The sequence below is a fragment of the Catharus ustulatus genome, chromosome 4, assembly GCF_009819885.2.
Source record: "Catharus ustulatus isolate bCatUst1 chromosome 4, bCatUst1.pri.v2, whole genome shotgun sequence".
Lineage (NCBI taxonomy): Eukaryota > Metazoa > Chordata > Aves > Passeriformes > Turdidae > Catharus > Catharus ustulatus.
Window position 1 is genome coordinate 58746072 of NC_046224.1, and position 14243 is coordinate 58760314.

The following is a 14243-nucleotide window of genomic DNA, read 5'->3' on the forward strand; positions in this document are numbered from 1 at the left end:
AATTCCTGCGACATCAAGGTATCGCCCGAGATGTCTTAAAACCATTACTGATTCAAACTTCCCTCTGATTACAACCATTCAAAATTCAAATCCCACCCACTAAGATTATTGAACAGAATTTGAGAGAAGCCAACAATATTGTTCTAACATTCAGGTGCTTTTTTATGTGGGATGGTTGAGAAGAGGAAGAATGTTAGACTTGGAATCTCTTCAAAATGCAGTCCATTTTTTACAGGCTGTCTAAAAAATGAAGATAAATTAAAGAAAATGGAAAGTGATTTCCTGTTACCCTTGTGCAGAATTACTTGACCAACACTGCTAAAATTCTGGCATTCATAGCTGTAAAAGTCATTAACCAAATGACCTCCAGCTTGAAGAGGTCTTGTTTCACACATCTCATCAATACTTGAGACATGGGGCAAGACTGAAATGCTGGTTTTGACTCTCATTGTTGTGCCAAATTTTTCACTATGAACTCTTAAAAGCCTTTGTGTAATTAACATATGAAGGAGATTAAATTAGTCACTTTTGGTCAAGGTTTGGGGGGGTTTTTGTGTAGTTTTTTGTGTTGCTTTTTTTTTCTTTAATTAATATTTCAGAGCAACACGTAAGAACAGGTATAATTGTTTCAAAAAGGTTAAGTTTGAAAGATTGAGGCAAATGAAAAAAGAAGGCTTGGAACAGTAGTTCTGCCTTAAGGATAATTAGTTTTCTTCATTTTTTATTTAAAAACTTTAGCACAGAGACAGGAACTGGCCCCTCTGCTGCTGGAGCTTCAGCCCATGCATTTTGCCCTCTCCCATCCGTGACAAACCATGTTGGCACTGGTTGCTCTTTGTCTTGTGGCTGCACCAGCCCTCACCTGATTCCCTTTCTTCATGGTTATTGAAGAAAATGATGACAAGAAGAAGACTGAAAGACAGTGGTCATCGATACAGCTGGCTGACTTGTATCTACATCCCGACACCTCAGTGGGAACCTCCACCTCACACCCTTGTGGCTGTAAGATGAGGAGTCACCTACCTGCTCGTCTGGAAATTCTGTGTGCTCCTTCCAGTCAAACACACTGCTCCTCCACGGTCCTGTTAGGGTGTGAACACAGCTGTACCCTGGCACAGATAATTTTTAAACTGTTACATTCAGCACACACTGAGATGAAAACATTTTGTTGCTGTCGTTGTTGGCCAGTATAGTGGTGTTTAAACCTGTGGAGTAAGCAGCTCTCTCTTTTTCTACTGACTAGCAGAGAACACAAGTCTTAGACCAGGCCCTGTAGTGCTTTTTACTGCTACATTCACATTAAGACAGACAGAAGAAAAATTAAACAAAAGAGAAAACATTACCATATCTACTGTTTTAGGGGATCAGAATCAGAAATGTGACAGGGCTGCAGGCTGTCCCCTCCTTCTCCTCCCAGTTTCCATTTAAAGACCCAACACATTCAAGAAGAACAAATCTGTTTCCTATTTTCTGCACAATAGGGATGCAACTTTTAGCTTCAGGGAGAAGAAAACCCCAAAAACAAACAAAACAAGCACAACAACTGAAAGAAAAGTGCATAAGTTCATGGAAATACCTTCAGCATAATACTGCAGAAACTAGAAAATTCAATAGGAGACACACAGTGCAATAGAATTTGCCAGATGTGAGCTTAACTTAGTGGGAGTCAGAGGACTTGCAGGTCTAATTTTTACACCCAGCAGTGATTTCCTGGGTGATTTTGACTAAAGGAGCCTCTCTTTAGCTGTCTGTGGTGTGTTCAGCTCCTGATTCTGAAAATCATACACATTTTGTGTTTCCACATGTCAATTCATATTCTCTGTTTCTTATAGCAAGTACTTTTTCCTTCTACTTTTATAAAAATCCAAGGAAGGCCTTGGTGAGACTTAAATAATAGTCCTAAACTCAAGGGTCCACCCCTGATAACCCTATCCCAACCTTGAAGTTACCCTGGTTTGAGTGTGAGACTGGGTCAGATGTCCCCATAAACATAAATTAGTTTACATTTATATTATACATTTTATATATATGTATAGGTTATATAATGTACACAAATCTGTAATCTAGTAAGGAAGCATAACAAAGAGCTGCAAAAAAATCTCATATTGGTTAGGAAAAAAGGGCAGCAGAAACAGGAAGGTTCAATATGCCTGGGCAGGACCAAAGTTCAGTCTGAGACAACTAGAGCTGGGCATCACAGTGTGGAAATGGAAGGTTAATTTCTCACATCAGAAAGTTTTGTTTCCTCAAGACATAGGTAGTAAGAAAGAATCTAAAGTTGAGAAAATAACTTTGGCCAATGACAATGAAGTTGCTGAATTATCCACCATTCCCAAGTCCTTGGATCCAAGACCTTCATAGAACCACAGAATCATTTAGTTTGGAAAAGACTTTAAGATCAAGTCCAACCATTAAGCAAATACTGTCAAGTTCACCACTAAACCATGTCACTAAACACCACACCTACACAGTTTTTAAATGGCTCCAGTGGCACCAACTCAACCACATCCCAGGACAACCTGCTCCAGCGCTTGTCAACCCTTTTGATGAAGAGACTTTTCTTAATATCCAAGGTAAACCTCACCTGGCTCAACTAAACGCCATTCCCTAGGTACCATCTCTTGATTTAAGGCAATTGTAGAGAACAATAAGGTCTCCCATTAGCCTCCTTTTCCCCAGGCTGGACAACCTCAACTCCTACAGCTGCTCCTCTTAACACCCTTGCTCCAGAACCTTTGCCTTACACATACCTATGGCCATTTTTCCATATGCCTTTTTTATTGGATGACTGAGTTGAGACATTGAAAAAGGCTGCCATTTAGAAGGAGCTGCAAATCTATATTCTGGAAAGATTAATCTCAGTATTTGTTACTAATAATAACTTAAGAAAAAAAAGAAAATAATCAGATCCTGTATTACTGGATAGTCGAAATTAGAATACAGGAAAATACAGAAACTTAAAAAAAAAGGAATCTTAAATGAGCAGGTCAGAAAGTATCGGCATTCTAAATCAAACAGTGCCTCATAATCCTAATTATCCCTTATTCTCTTTTCCCCACATAAGCACAAAGGTGCTTCACTTCTGGCAACAGACTGGACCTCTTTCATTATTAAAGGGTGAAGAAAAGCCATAGATGATGCCCAGAGCACTGCAGTACTGACCTAGCTCTCCCATTAGGAGGTCACTTAGCGATGGGCACTGCAAGTAAAAAATCAGCTTGACTGCAAATCCAGTATAAGAATTTCAGGGTGACTTATTGTTGTATTAGAGAAAACCTCAAGCTACAAAAAAAGCTTTAAGTGACTACAAAGACTAACAAGAACTTCTAACAGCAGTGTTTCATGGAGAAACTGCTGGTTATCCAGTGACCCCTCTACTGTACAATCATCTCATTGAACTGGACACCACTGTTCAAATCTGCCCTTTCACTATATATTTCATAAAAGGCAGAAGGAAGGAGCAAGGAAAAAGAGGGAATAGACAGAATAATAACCCCTTATATTTATATGGAGTCTTGCATCCCATTAGGACGTACCTCAGGGCTGACAGCGAGACCCAAATACTCCTGGAGCTAAGAATGGACTGAGAAAGACCAGAGCTTATTAGAATATCATCAGCTCTGTCACCAAAGAAATCTGTGAGGTATATACATGCATTAACAAAAAGACATAGGTAATCATACCCTGTTTTAAGAAAACACAGTCCTCAGCCTGATGGCTGACTGTATCAGGAGCAAAACCTCCAAAATCTAGACACCAAACAGTAGTGTGAACCACCTACTCAAGGTCACTCGGGTTGGATGAGCTCTGGGATCCAAAATACAGTAATTTCACGATTATAAGCCGCACCATTTTGACTAAAATTTTGGTCCGAACCCAAAGTGCGGCTTATAATCGGGTGCGGCTTATATATGGACAAAGAACAAAAAGTTGCTGTTTTAGTTTGGAGGACAGGTGTCTGCTGTGAAAGGCAGGAAATTCTCTTTGAAATGGAGAATGTAAACCCCCTCTCTCCAAATTATTATAATTTGGAAATCAAGGGGCTCTCAGGTAAAGATATGGGAATTAGGAATAACAGTTCTTTTCTAGCGAAATTAAAATAGAAATACAGCACTACAAAGAAACAAACCCTGACAAAGTCAGAGTACAACCTGACACCCCGTCAGGCAGGGTGTTGGTCGCAGTCCCATTAAATGGTGGCTGCATCCTCCTGCAGTGACAGGTGTGATTCAGTTGCAGCAGTGCTCCTGTAGAAGGTGCAGTTTCCCTCCAGAAGTCCAGTGGTGATGTGGAGAAATCCGGTTTTCCACTGGAGTCCAGTGGAGAAAGGGGCTACCTTAGTGTCCCAAAGCCTCTGTTTTGATCTTGGTAAGAAATGTTGGGCTCTTCCCCCTGGCTGGAGCAACTTTCAATGGGATGCAGTAATTTTATCAGTCACGCAGTGGGACTCAATGGGCCATTAGCAGAAAATGACTGGCTGGAGGAAGGATGGGTTTTGAAAAGATAAAGAACAATGCCCTGCCTGGTTTCAATGGATGGCCCATTAGCAGATTATCTGCCATTGAGATAAGGATCGTTGTCCCCACCCTCAACAGATGGTGATAGAACAGATACCTTTTATCACACTCTGTATTGTAACATGCGGCTTATAATCAGGTGCGGCTTATATATGGACAAAAAAACAAAAAGTTGCTGAAACCCAGAAGTGCGGCTTATAATCAGTGCGGCTTATAATCGTGAAATTACTGTACTTAGAACTACATTTTTAATCTTATTCTTTCCTTTTTAAGTTACTTCTTCATTCCCTTATCACCCTTAAAAAAGCCAACCACCAACAACAAAGATAAATTCCTACTATTCTGTGCCCTCCATGTTTAGTGGAGAGTAACAGAACTTCCTCTTGAGCAGGTCTACACCCATCCTTTGGTGAGATGCCTCCTCTTCCCTCTAATTTTAGTAGAAGGATTCGTTCAAAAGCTGAAACTTCTGTGGCTTCCTGTCAAGGCATTACGTGCTTTGGAGGCAAATGTTTTTCTGACAGTCAGTCCTACTGATTTTTGTTAGTTCCCTGATAACAAACTGTTTATAGGAATTAACCAGACAGTGCTTCATTCTCCTGGCTTCCTACCATCTACAGGTTGTCCATCTGAATTAACACTCAGCAGCCAACTCCTGTTTCTTATCCATGGGAAACAAACCCTTCATTATTCTGGGTCTTGGAAATCACAGCTCACCTTTAATAGCCCAGAACTGCGTGCCGTACTGAACGAGAGCAGCAGAATCCATGCGCTTGACCCACTAATACTTTAACTCCACACTCACGTAACAACAGTTCCTGACAAGCACACGCTCACACATCCCTGGTGCCAATTAAGATTGTGGATAGATGAGGCAGGAGCAGAGAGGGTGCTTCTCTGAAGGTTTTCTTGTGCTCCTGTGAACTAATACAGCTGTAAATACAATTCTCATGTAGTAATATCAAGCCTTGAATGTGATTGAACACTTTGAAATTATGGGACTGCTTCCAATATTTACCTATTTTTAGACTTAACAACCTTGGCAACATGTCTTACAAGCACCACTACCTAGTTTAAAAGGTGCCTTGTTAGGGAGAACCACATTTTAACTGCAGGGAAATACTGAAATCACTTGGCTGCAGTGAAGCTGCAGGGGTTTGGGGGGCAGGGGGGGAAAGGTTTCAGAGCAAATGATGCCTGTCAGGACTGGGTTTTTCCCTCCCAATAATGGGGTTTTTTGTTTTCATTTTAGTTACATTCCTACTAGGAAAGCCTTAGCATTTTAGAGAAACATTATCACCTTTCATATGTAAAGAAAGGTTGCATGAAAAAGGGAATTCCTCACTGAAGTATATTAGACTATGAGATAGCTATTTTAATATATATGTGTGTGTGCATAAATAGTTATGAATTTCACCAGCTCTATTAAAGAATTTTATAGGGAAAGTTGGCAAGAAACAGCCCTGTGTCAGAAACAGTTAACAGAACTGAAAGGCTGAGTAACAAAGGCAAATTACAATGGACGAGAAATGAGCAGTTGGACTCTCTTCAGAACTACACACACATGTAAGGCCACACACATTAGAATTGGGGTGCAAACCCAGTAGGATGCAAAGCTGTTTTCTCATGTTTTCAGATGCACCACTGAGTAGCTCTGCCTCGCAGGTGGTGGAACACCTCCAGAGGTTGCTGTGGGGGCAGCCCCGAGCACATCAAAAAACACCTCTTCACCACAGACACTTCCAGGGAGCAGCTGGCAGCCATTTGGTGCAGCTGGTGGCTTGAAGGACCCCGGAGGAGTCAGTGCTTTGTACCACAGCGCTTGTGGATGTCAAAGCAGTGCTTTGTAGCTGTTCCTTGCTGTGCAGGGTAACTCATGACTAGGCTCCATCCTCGTCCAGCCCCAGCCAGTCCTGCACAGGCAGAACAGTCCGTCTTTTTAGCACTATTCTTATTATTAATAATAATAATCCCAGGCTGAGACAGCAGGAAAAGGGAGCTTAAGACATCCTTTAAAAGATGACAAGCACACAGCTGGCTGCTGGCAACAGCAGTGAGCATCAAAGGGCTTGGAGTGGAGGAGGGAGACAGAAACATGTGTGAGGGAGGTGTTTTGGGGGCAGGCACTGTCCCGGAGAGACAGGACAAAGGAAACACCACAAAATGATTCAGAAATACAGTTTCAGGGTGGGAGAGCAGAGGCAGGAGAGCTGCTAGGAAATATCGAGGTTACAAAACTTTTGTGTCAGAAATGGCACAGAAACTCTTGAGTGAGGCAGGGAGGAGAGCTACTGAAGACATGAAAGTAAGCAATGGCCATGAAATTCTCAAAAATTCTTCCATCAGACCCATCTGGGCAGAAACAAGCAGAGTTTCATGATATGCTCATGGGTTAGTCCTGAGATAATATGGAGGTGAAGCAGGGAATGCACTGGAGGAACTCTTCTGAGATGCACGGATAAGATCCTGAGGTGACCTACATGCCTACATTACAGACCTGCTAACGTCTGCTGGATCTCTTCTGCATACCCTGAATGCTGTGCTGACAATCTGAGATTACTAAGGGACTGAGAAGATATTCCTGGAAATATTAAAGGTATAATTACCCTTCTTCTTTACCATGAGCTTAAAGGTGATTTATCCAGGGGCTTAACACTCCCTTCTCTACACTATCATACACACACATGCAGAATTTTGGCCCCTGGATCCATTTCCTCCACTCCCCCTGACTCTTCACAACTTCCAAGCCACACTGTTCTTTCCACTCTGCCAGAAGCAACAACCCAGCTCGTGCTGGCAAATAACACAAAGAAACTCAGCCCAGCCAAGGCATGTGCTTCTTCACTTTTTATTCTGTACATTTCCACACAAGTCACAATACACAAAAAGTGTCCAAAAGGAACAGTAACCAGCTCTTTCACTGCATACATATTACTTCCTTCCCCCAGTTTTAAATCATCTTAGTTGCAACACAGTGATCAAGATACTTTGTATAAATAGGAAATGCAAGAAAATCATGGAAGAAAATACTTTCTTATTTTGTTACAAAAAGCCCCTCATCCTTCTTGTGTTTCCCCTCACTGATGACTACCTGTGCCTTGATTCTCTGTTAGAGGTATATCCTCCTTTCATGGGTACTGCTGCGTGCCTCAGGTTCCTTTTGCCATCTGTCAGCCTCAAGATGTTCCAGTGCATTATGTATGGGGTCAGATAGCATAAAAGAGCCCTTTGAGATGTTGTTACAACTCCTGCAACAGATGTGGGTTCAGATAATAGGATATGTACTAATACTGGAACTCTGGATGCCCACAAAATGTTGGTTAAAAATGCACATTTGCTGTTTGAATTTACTGCTCTGTTCAGGGGGCCAAACACATTTTGGAATGGTCCAGGTTCTGACCTCAGCCACGTCTTGGTTCACTGGGAGTGAAGCTGATGCAGAGGAGATCAGAATCTGTCCATTGCCCTTTCTCCACCACCTCCAGGGAGCACCCCTCTACATATATATACATATATATATATAGCCTGATGGAACCTTTCCATCAAGAGTCTGTTCATCACCATCCCACTCCTTCCTAGCCTTGATAACTCCTTCCTCGCCCTCTTCATTTCTGCAGGAGAACCTTCCAGTTCCTTAAATCTTTGATAACCCTTGTCCTTGTTCTTTACCAATATTCATCTCCCATTTGCCAGGTGGCCAGAGGGGATGTTAGTGTGAAAGGCCAGAGAATCTGTTCTCTCAAATGTTTCTCTCCATTCCCCAAAAAGCCTTTCACATCAACAAACCAAAGTGGTGATTTCAGGACTCTTGGGCAATATTCTGCCATACCAGCATAATAGCAGAGAGGTGACAGAAATAATTATTTCTGAGATGGGCACTCCCAAAGGAAACATTCTGTGTTCAATGACAATGGAATAAAGGTGCTCTAAAATTCAGCAAAATACTCTTCTCTGAAGAGAGATAAACCACCTGAATGCTTTCATTGACTTGAAATATTACCTGAGTTACAACTTTTAATACAAGATAGCTCAAACATGGAAATCAAGCATGAAAAGTGCAAAATAGCTCATTAGAAAATTGTCATTTGCCATCCCTCTTTACTATCTCTGTTTCAACCAGTTAAACTAAAAAGCATGGGACAGGGCTCCTCTCACTGTCTCTCAAGAAATGGCTCCAGAAGAAGCAGGATTCTATAGACTAGTAACATTACAAGGCACACTAAAAATAAAAATAACCCACACCAAACAAACCTCCCCCCCAAAAAAAAACCAAACAAAAAAACCAAAAAACAACAACAAAAAAAATCAAAACCCAAGTAATTCAAAAATAATTAATGTACAGTATATTTTGGGCTTGTAACACAAAGCACCTTATCTGTCTGTGTATGGGGAGGTGATATTATCCCCATTTTACAGATAAGAAAACTGAGGCACAGTAAGGCTAAATTATTTACCCAGAAGGACTCAATGGAAGTGGCAGGAATACAGCTCAAACATTTGATTTGCTACTTTTGGCCCTGTCTCCTCAACCCCAGTACCTCCAGAAAGAATGCTGATAAATTCTGAAAGCAAACACTTCCCCTATCCTGTGACACAACAGACTTGTTCACTATCATAAGACAGAAACATGCCATTAAACCAAGTTATTATATTTTGCATAATCTTCTTTGTTTTGCAGCAGAACAGCAGGTCAGGTCTTGCTGGAAATAAGTCCTCACTGAGCTAGCTCTGAGAGTCTCATGAACCAAGGTCAGGCTTTACACACGTTGCATTTCATTAGCACAAAACTGTAGCTTGAGGAGAGTTTGTGTCCATAGGAAAAACATGTTTTCTCCCATACCACTCTAGTTTTTCCCAGTGTAAGGCTGCAAAACCATAGCTGTTCTAAAAGCTGTGCAGAAGCACAGCAGCAATAGCAGTGGCACAAAGGCAGGCCTGTAGCAAAATATTCTTCTCACTGACTCAGAGAGGACACTGAAACCTCCACGGACTGCCAGAAGGTTTGTGTGGGAGCTGCAGAACACAAGTCCTCAGCTTTATCATTGGCTAGACTTACAAAAATCTTTCAAAAGCCTCCTGCTTCCAAAAAGCTGTCTGCATCCAAAATGACTGGCACAGGGTTTGCAACACAAAATAAGACGGGCAGAAGAAAAATAACTTTCATTTCCCACTGTGAAAGCACGTTTCACCTTGAGGAGATTTCTACAGAGAAATGTGAGCAGTCATATTCCATTCCATATTCCATCCCCAGTGCACTGCACCCTGGTGGGTGACTGGCCAAGACTGGAAGCTTCCAAGCCCATTTTGAAAAGGATTTTAACTCTTGATTATTTTGTTTTCCATCAGAGTTACAGGACACAGAGCACATGTAACACATGGTGTGAGAACAGCCAGATGGCACCCATTACAAAGGGCATTCTCAGGATGATTGCTCTGGGAAGACACAGGCAGAAATCCCTGTCCTGAGACACCAGGAAGAGAATCACAAGAGCTTGGATGAACCCTTAAGAAAGGAAGCCAGCTCCTATAGGCTTGCTAATGTCCGTATGTACTTTACACTCTACCTGGCACTAGTGGGGTGTTGGGATTAGGTACCTTCAAAGAGTTGTTACTTTTGCCAGCAAGGTGAGAGATTGATCTTTCTGCACATAAAGCATCCCCTGCTTCCCCTTTCCCAGATCTGTGAGGTGCAACAGCAAGCCAGGGAGAGACAAAGCTCCCAGGAGCTGCTTAGTGCTTTGAAGGCTCAGCCACTTCTTTTCTCCCAAAGCTGTTGTGTGATCAAAGGAGGCAGATGGAAGAGAATCACTCTGCAGTGACATGTAAACAGAACAAAAAATCCTGATAAGCCCCTGCCATCTCCCTGTGATTTCTGTGACATACATGCTGAGCAGAAAACTGTACAGTAGCAAAGCCAGCCATTTTGCATGAGACACCATCACACACACTCGCTTGCCAGTTGGAAGTGGCTTCTTGCAAGCATAAGCACAGAGCAATACAATTGCATTTGCCCAGGTGAAAATTATTAACAGGAAAAGGGAAGAAACATGAGAGTAGACTCCAAAAAAATATATACATAAGAATTTTCATTTTGATATTAAAACTATGTCTGGAAAGGTTGAAATTGAACCCTCAGGTATGAAAAACACACCAACTCATTCCTCGTACAGACAGTATCAGCATTCCCTGCCCATGTCTGTACATGGTCAGAGGAGATCCCACCATCTGTGACTGGTCAAGCAGAAGTGTCCCAAGGGTAAGCACATGAGCAGGGCCAGTCAAAAAACAAAGGTAGTATGAGCTAAGGAAAGAAGAGGTGATGAACGATTAACAACTTCCGTACAGCAACTCCAAAAGGGAGGGGAATTTAAGGAAAAGCAAAGAGCACTGAAGAATATTTTAAATGAAATTTAAATAACATTAGGTTCTATTCCCTTCCTGTCATTAGCTGCCAGCAAGATCATTTTTTTCCTTAGCTTTGACATGAATGTACTTCTCCCCTCTGCCATTCAAATAAGTTATTACAACAGTAGAAAGACCACAGGAAAAAACCACAACTACACCCATCTTCTATTAAAACAGACACATCAACAGACTTCCCATTCATCAACAGACTTCCCATTCTTATGAAGTGGAAAAAAATGGTTTTGGAAAAGGGCTGAAGCAGGGGACAGGAGAAGAAAGACAGTTATTCATTTTGTGACCTATAGCAAACAGTTTTTTGATGTGGCATTGTCTCCATTCATTTGGAAGGAAAACTTCCAGCCTGGCTAAGGGGCAAGGAGGGGTGTCCTTGCACACCTTAGGGCTCATGTTTCACTTCACAAAGCCTCAAGCTTTGGAAACAGAAGGGTGTCCTCCTCCAGACTGTCTGGTGATGTCTATAGTGGTAGGAATGCCTCTTCATCTGGGTGATGTAATTATTGGACACAGTGATCACCCACATCAATATTACAATTAGATATATCCAATTATGATACAGAATTACTCATTACAGTGTTATACAAGAAGTGGCATTGCAACTCCCTGTCTAGAAAAGAGCAATGCATGTGGAAGCCATTCTGTAGAATTCCCCGTTCTCAGGGCCCAGCTTAACCTTGCTTTTCTAATGTTGTCATCTTTCATTTTTTATGTGAATGTCACACAGGAAAATCAGCCCTAGAAAAGTGGGACTGCTCATTAAAGCTGAATTAGCCAAGTAGAAATCACCAAGTAGAAATCATCATCAGGCTCAAGAGCTTCTTGAGCTTCTTTTCCAACACCTACAAACCTGATTTGTGCAGTTCCTAGGCAGGACTTGGATTCTGTAGGAACAGAGATTACCTCCTACCTTTTCTTCATCACAGCTTGAGGAAAAGAATGGAAATTGATGGCCACTAAGGTAGCTGGAATCAGAAGGCCGTTTTTCCGATTAAAATGAAGTGCAACACAAAGAAATGAATTGAATGTGGTTCATGCACTAGGAGTTAGGTAATTGCAGCAGCACTTTAGATTGCCACAGTGTGCACTTCACTGAGTTCTGGGTTTCACATCAAGCAGCCCCCCAGACAGGGACTAATTGAAGAGCCAGGTGTGGTACTTCAGCAGAAGGATGCTGGCAAGAGATGAGGCAATTACTCATGTAGCATTATATTGCTCAAAGAAATAGTGCTTTATTTCTTGCATTTCAAAATGCTACAGCTTCTATATACTTTGCATATGAATGTTGAGGCTGTTGAAATACTGATGAACTGTGAAAAATTATTCCCAAATCAGGGTTCCGATTCTAGTGGATGAGGGCAGAAAAATAGAAAGAAATTCTTGAAGAAAGCTGGTTTTTGCTTTTGTTGGGCAATCACCTACCTTTATGTGCCAGTCAAGAGAATTGCTGCCTCCTTAGATTCCCCAAATCTCTGACACATAGGAGATCTAAGAGCATAAGCTGACTGCTTTAACAGGGCTTAGCATCAAATTGTTTCCTGAAATATAGATGTGTTAATATTGAAACAAATGTTTTTGTTGCAAGGCATTCCCCTGCTCAGACTTTAGAAGTCATGATGTGCTACATCAGAATGTGGGGATTTTAAATTTATCTGCCTGTGTCCCCCACTCTCTGGGTAACTAGATACTTGTGTACTGCATAGGATGGATTGGTTTTTTGTCTTTTGGGTTGTGGGGGTTTTTTTGTTTGGAATTTTTTATTTTTCTTTTTTTAAATCAGTCAGGGAAACAAGAAACTGCAGCTGAGACTGGAATGTGGCACCTTATAAATAAGGCAGGAGACAAGATGCACTCTGATGGCTGAATACAGTAAGGTTATTTAGCTCTAAGCCTGCCTAATCACTGAAGTCAAATGTAATGGATTTACTGGTGGGATCAAGGCCCAAGAGAGGGAATTTTCCCCTTTTGCATAAATGGCACTATACGTGGGCCAGGAAATTCCTTGGCCAAGGTAGGGGGTGTTGCTCCAGTGCACATGTACAGGGGATGAGAGAACACCACTCTCTGTGGGAAACACACCCTGAGTTCTGGTACCTGCAGGCAGGCACTCCAGAGAAGTCCAGTGCCATGGCAGAACCTGGAGTAAAAGTAGCCATGGTCACTTGTTATGGTCACTTGGAGTAACTTGTAGCACATTACTGAGTTGCTGTTGCAATCAACAGATTTTGGCAGACAGGCCACGGAATTTAAGGCTTAACAATGCAGCAATCCATTCCTAAGAAAAACAGTTGTTTAGAAAGCAAAATGAGAAAATGAGTACCACAGTGAGCACTCCAATACTGTGTCCTATGCATCCAGGAAGGTATAGGAATATAAGCTCTTTCCAGGACTGCTGAAATGTCCAAAGATACTCACATTTGATGCTTCAGACTAATTAGGAAGCAAATAATCCAATGTCACTTTGGCTCAGATTCACTGAGGAAAATAAAGAGAGGAAACAATATCTTGTGAATTGAAAAGAAATAGGTAAAATAGAGGTCAAAATGTTACTTTCAGAAAGCTTAAAAGCAAGTCGTATAAAATACTTCTCTATAGATGTTTCTTTGGTGTAAAAGAAGCAAAAAGAGGGAGAAAGAAAATGACACACCTCAAATGGATCAGCACAAGGAGCTGCTTTTTTCTTGTAGTACCTAGAGTGCAAGGACAGAATTTCCTTGGGTTTTTTTTTAAGGCATTTAAATTTCCAGCATGCCCATACATTTCTTGAGTACCATTAAACTCACAGAAAATTTGAGGCTACCGATATATCTTGCCCATTTCATACCCCAGAGACAGATCACATCAACATGCTTTTGTCATCCTGGAAGGGTCAAGACATAAGCATGTCCCACAGAAGGTATTTCGGATGGTTGACAGGAAAATAGCCACCTTCTAGATGAATTTGTGTTAGAAACTTTCACTACCATGCCTTCCACCATCACAGCAAAGACAAAGATGAGCCAAAGATGTAATATTTCATTAATATTTCATTATGCCATGAAATATAACTGAAACAAACCTCCCACAGCCACACCACCAGAAAAACTATGTGCCCAATCTATTCCAGCTCAGCAAATACACCTGGGAAGATCAGTGGCAACAAAACATCAATTTTGTTCTATTTTCTTGGCCTATGGTTCTTCTGTATGACAGTCCTCATGTAGCAGGGGATATCTCATGTAGTGTGAATCCAGGTTACATCACCATGAGTTGAGACTGAGCAATTCTACTGCTGCTGGGGAGAAGCAAGAGTGACAGGTCTCAGTA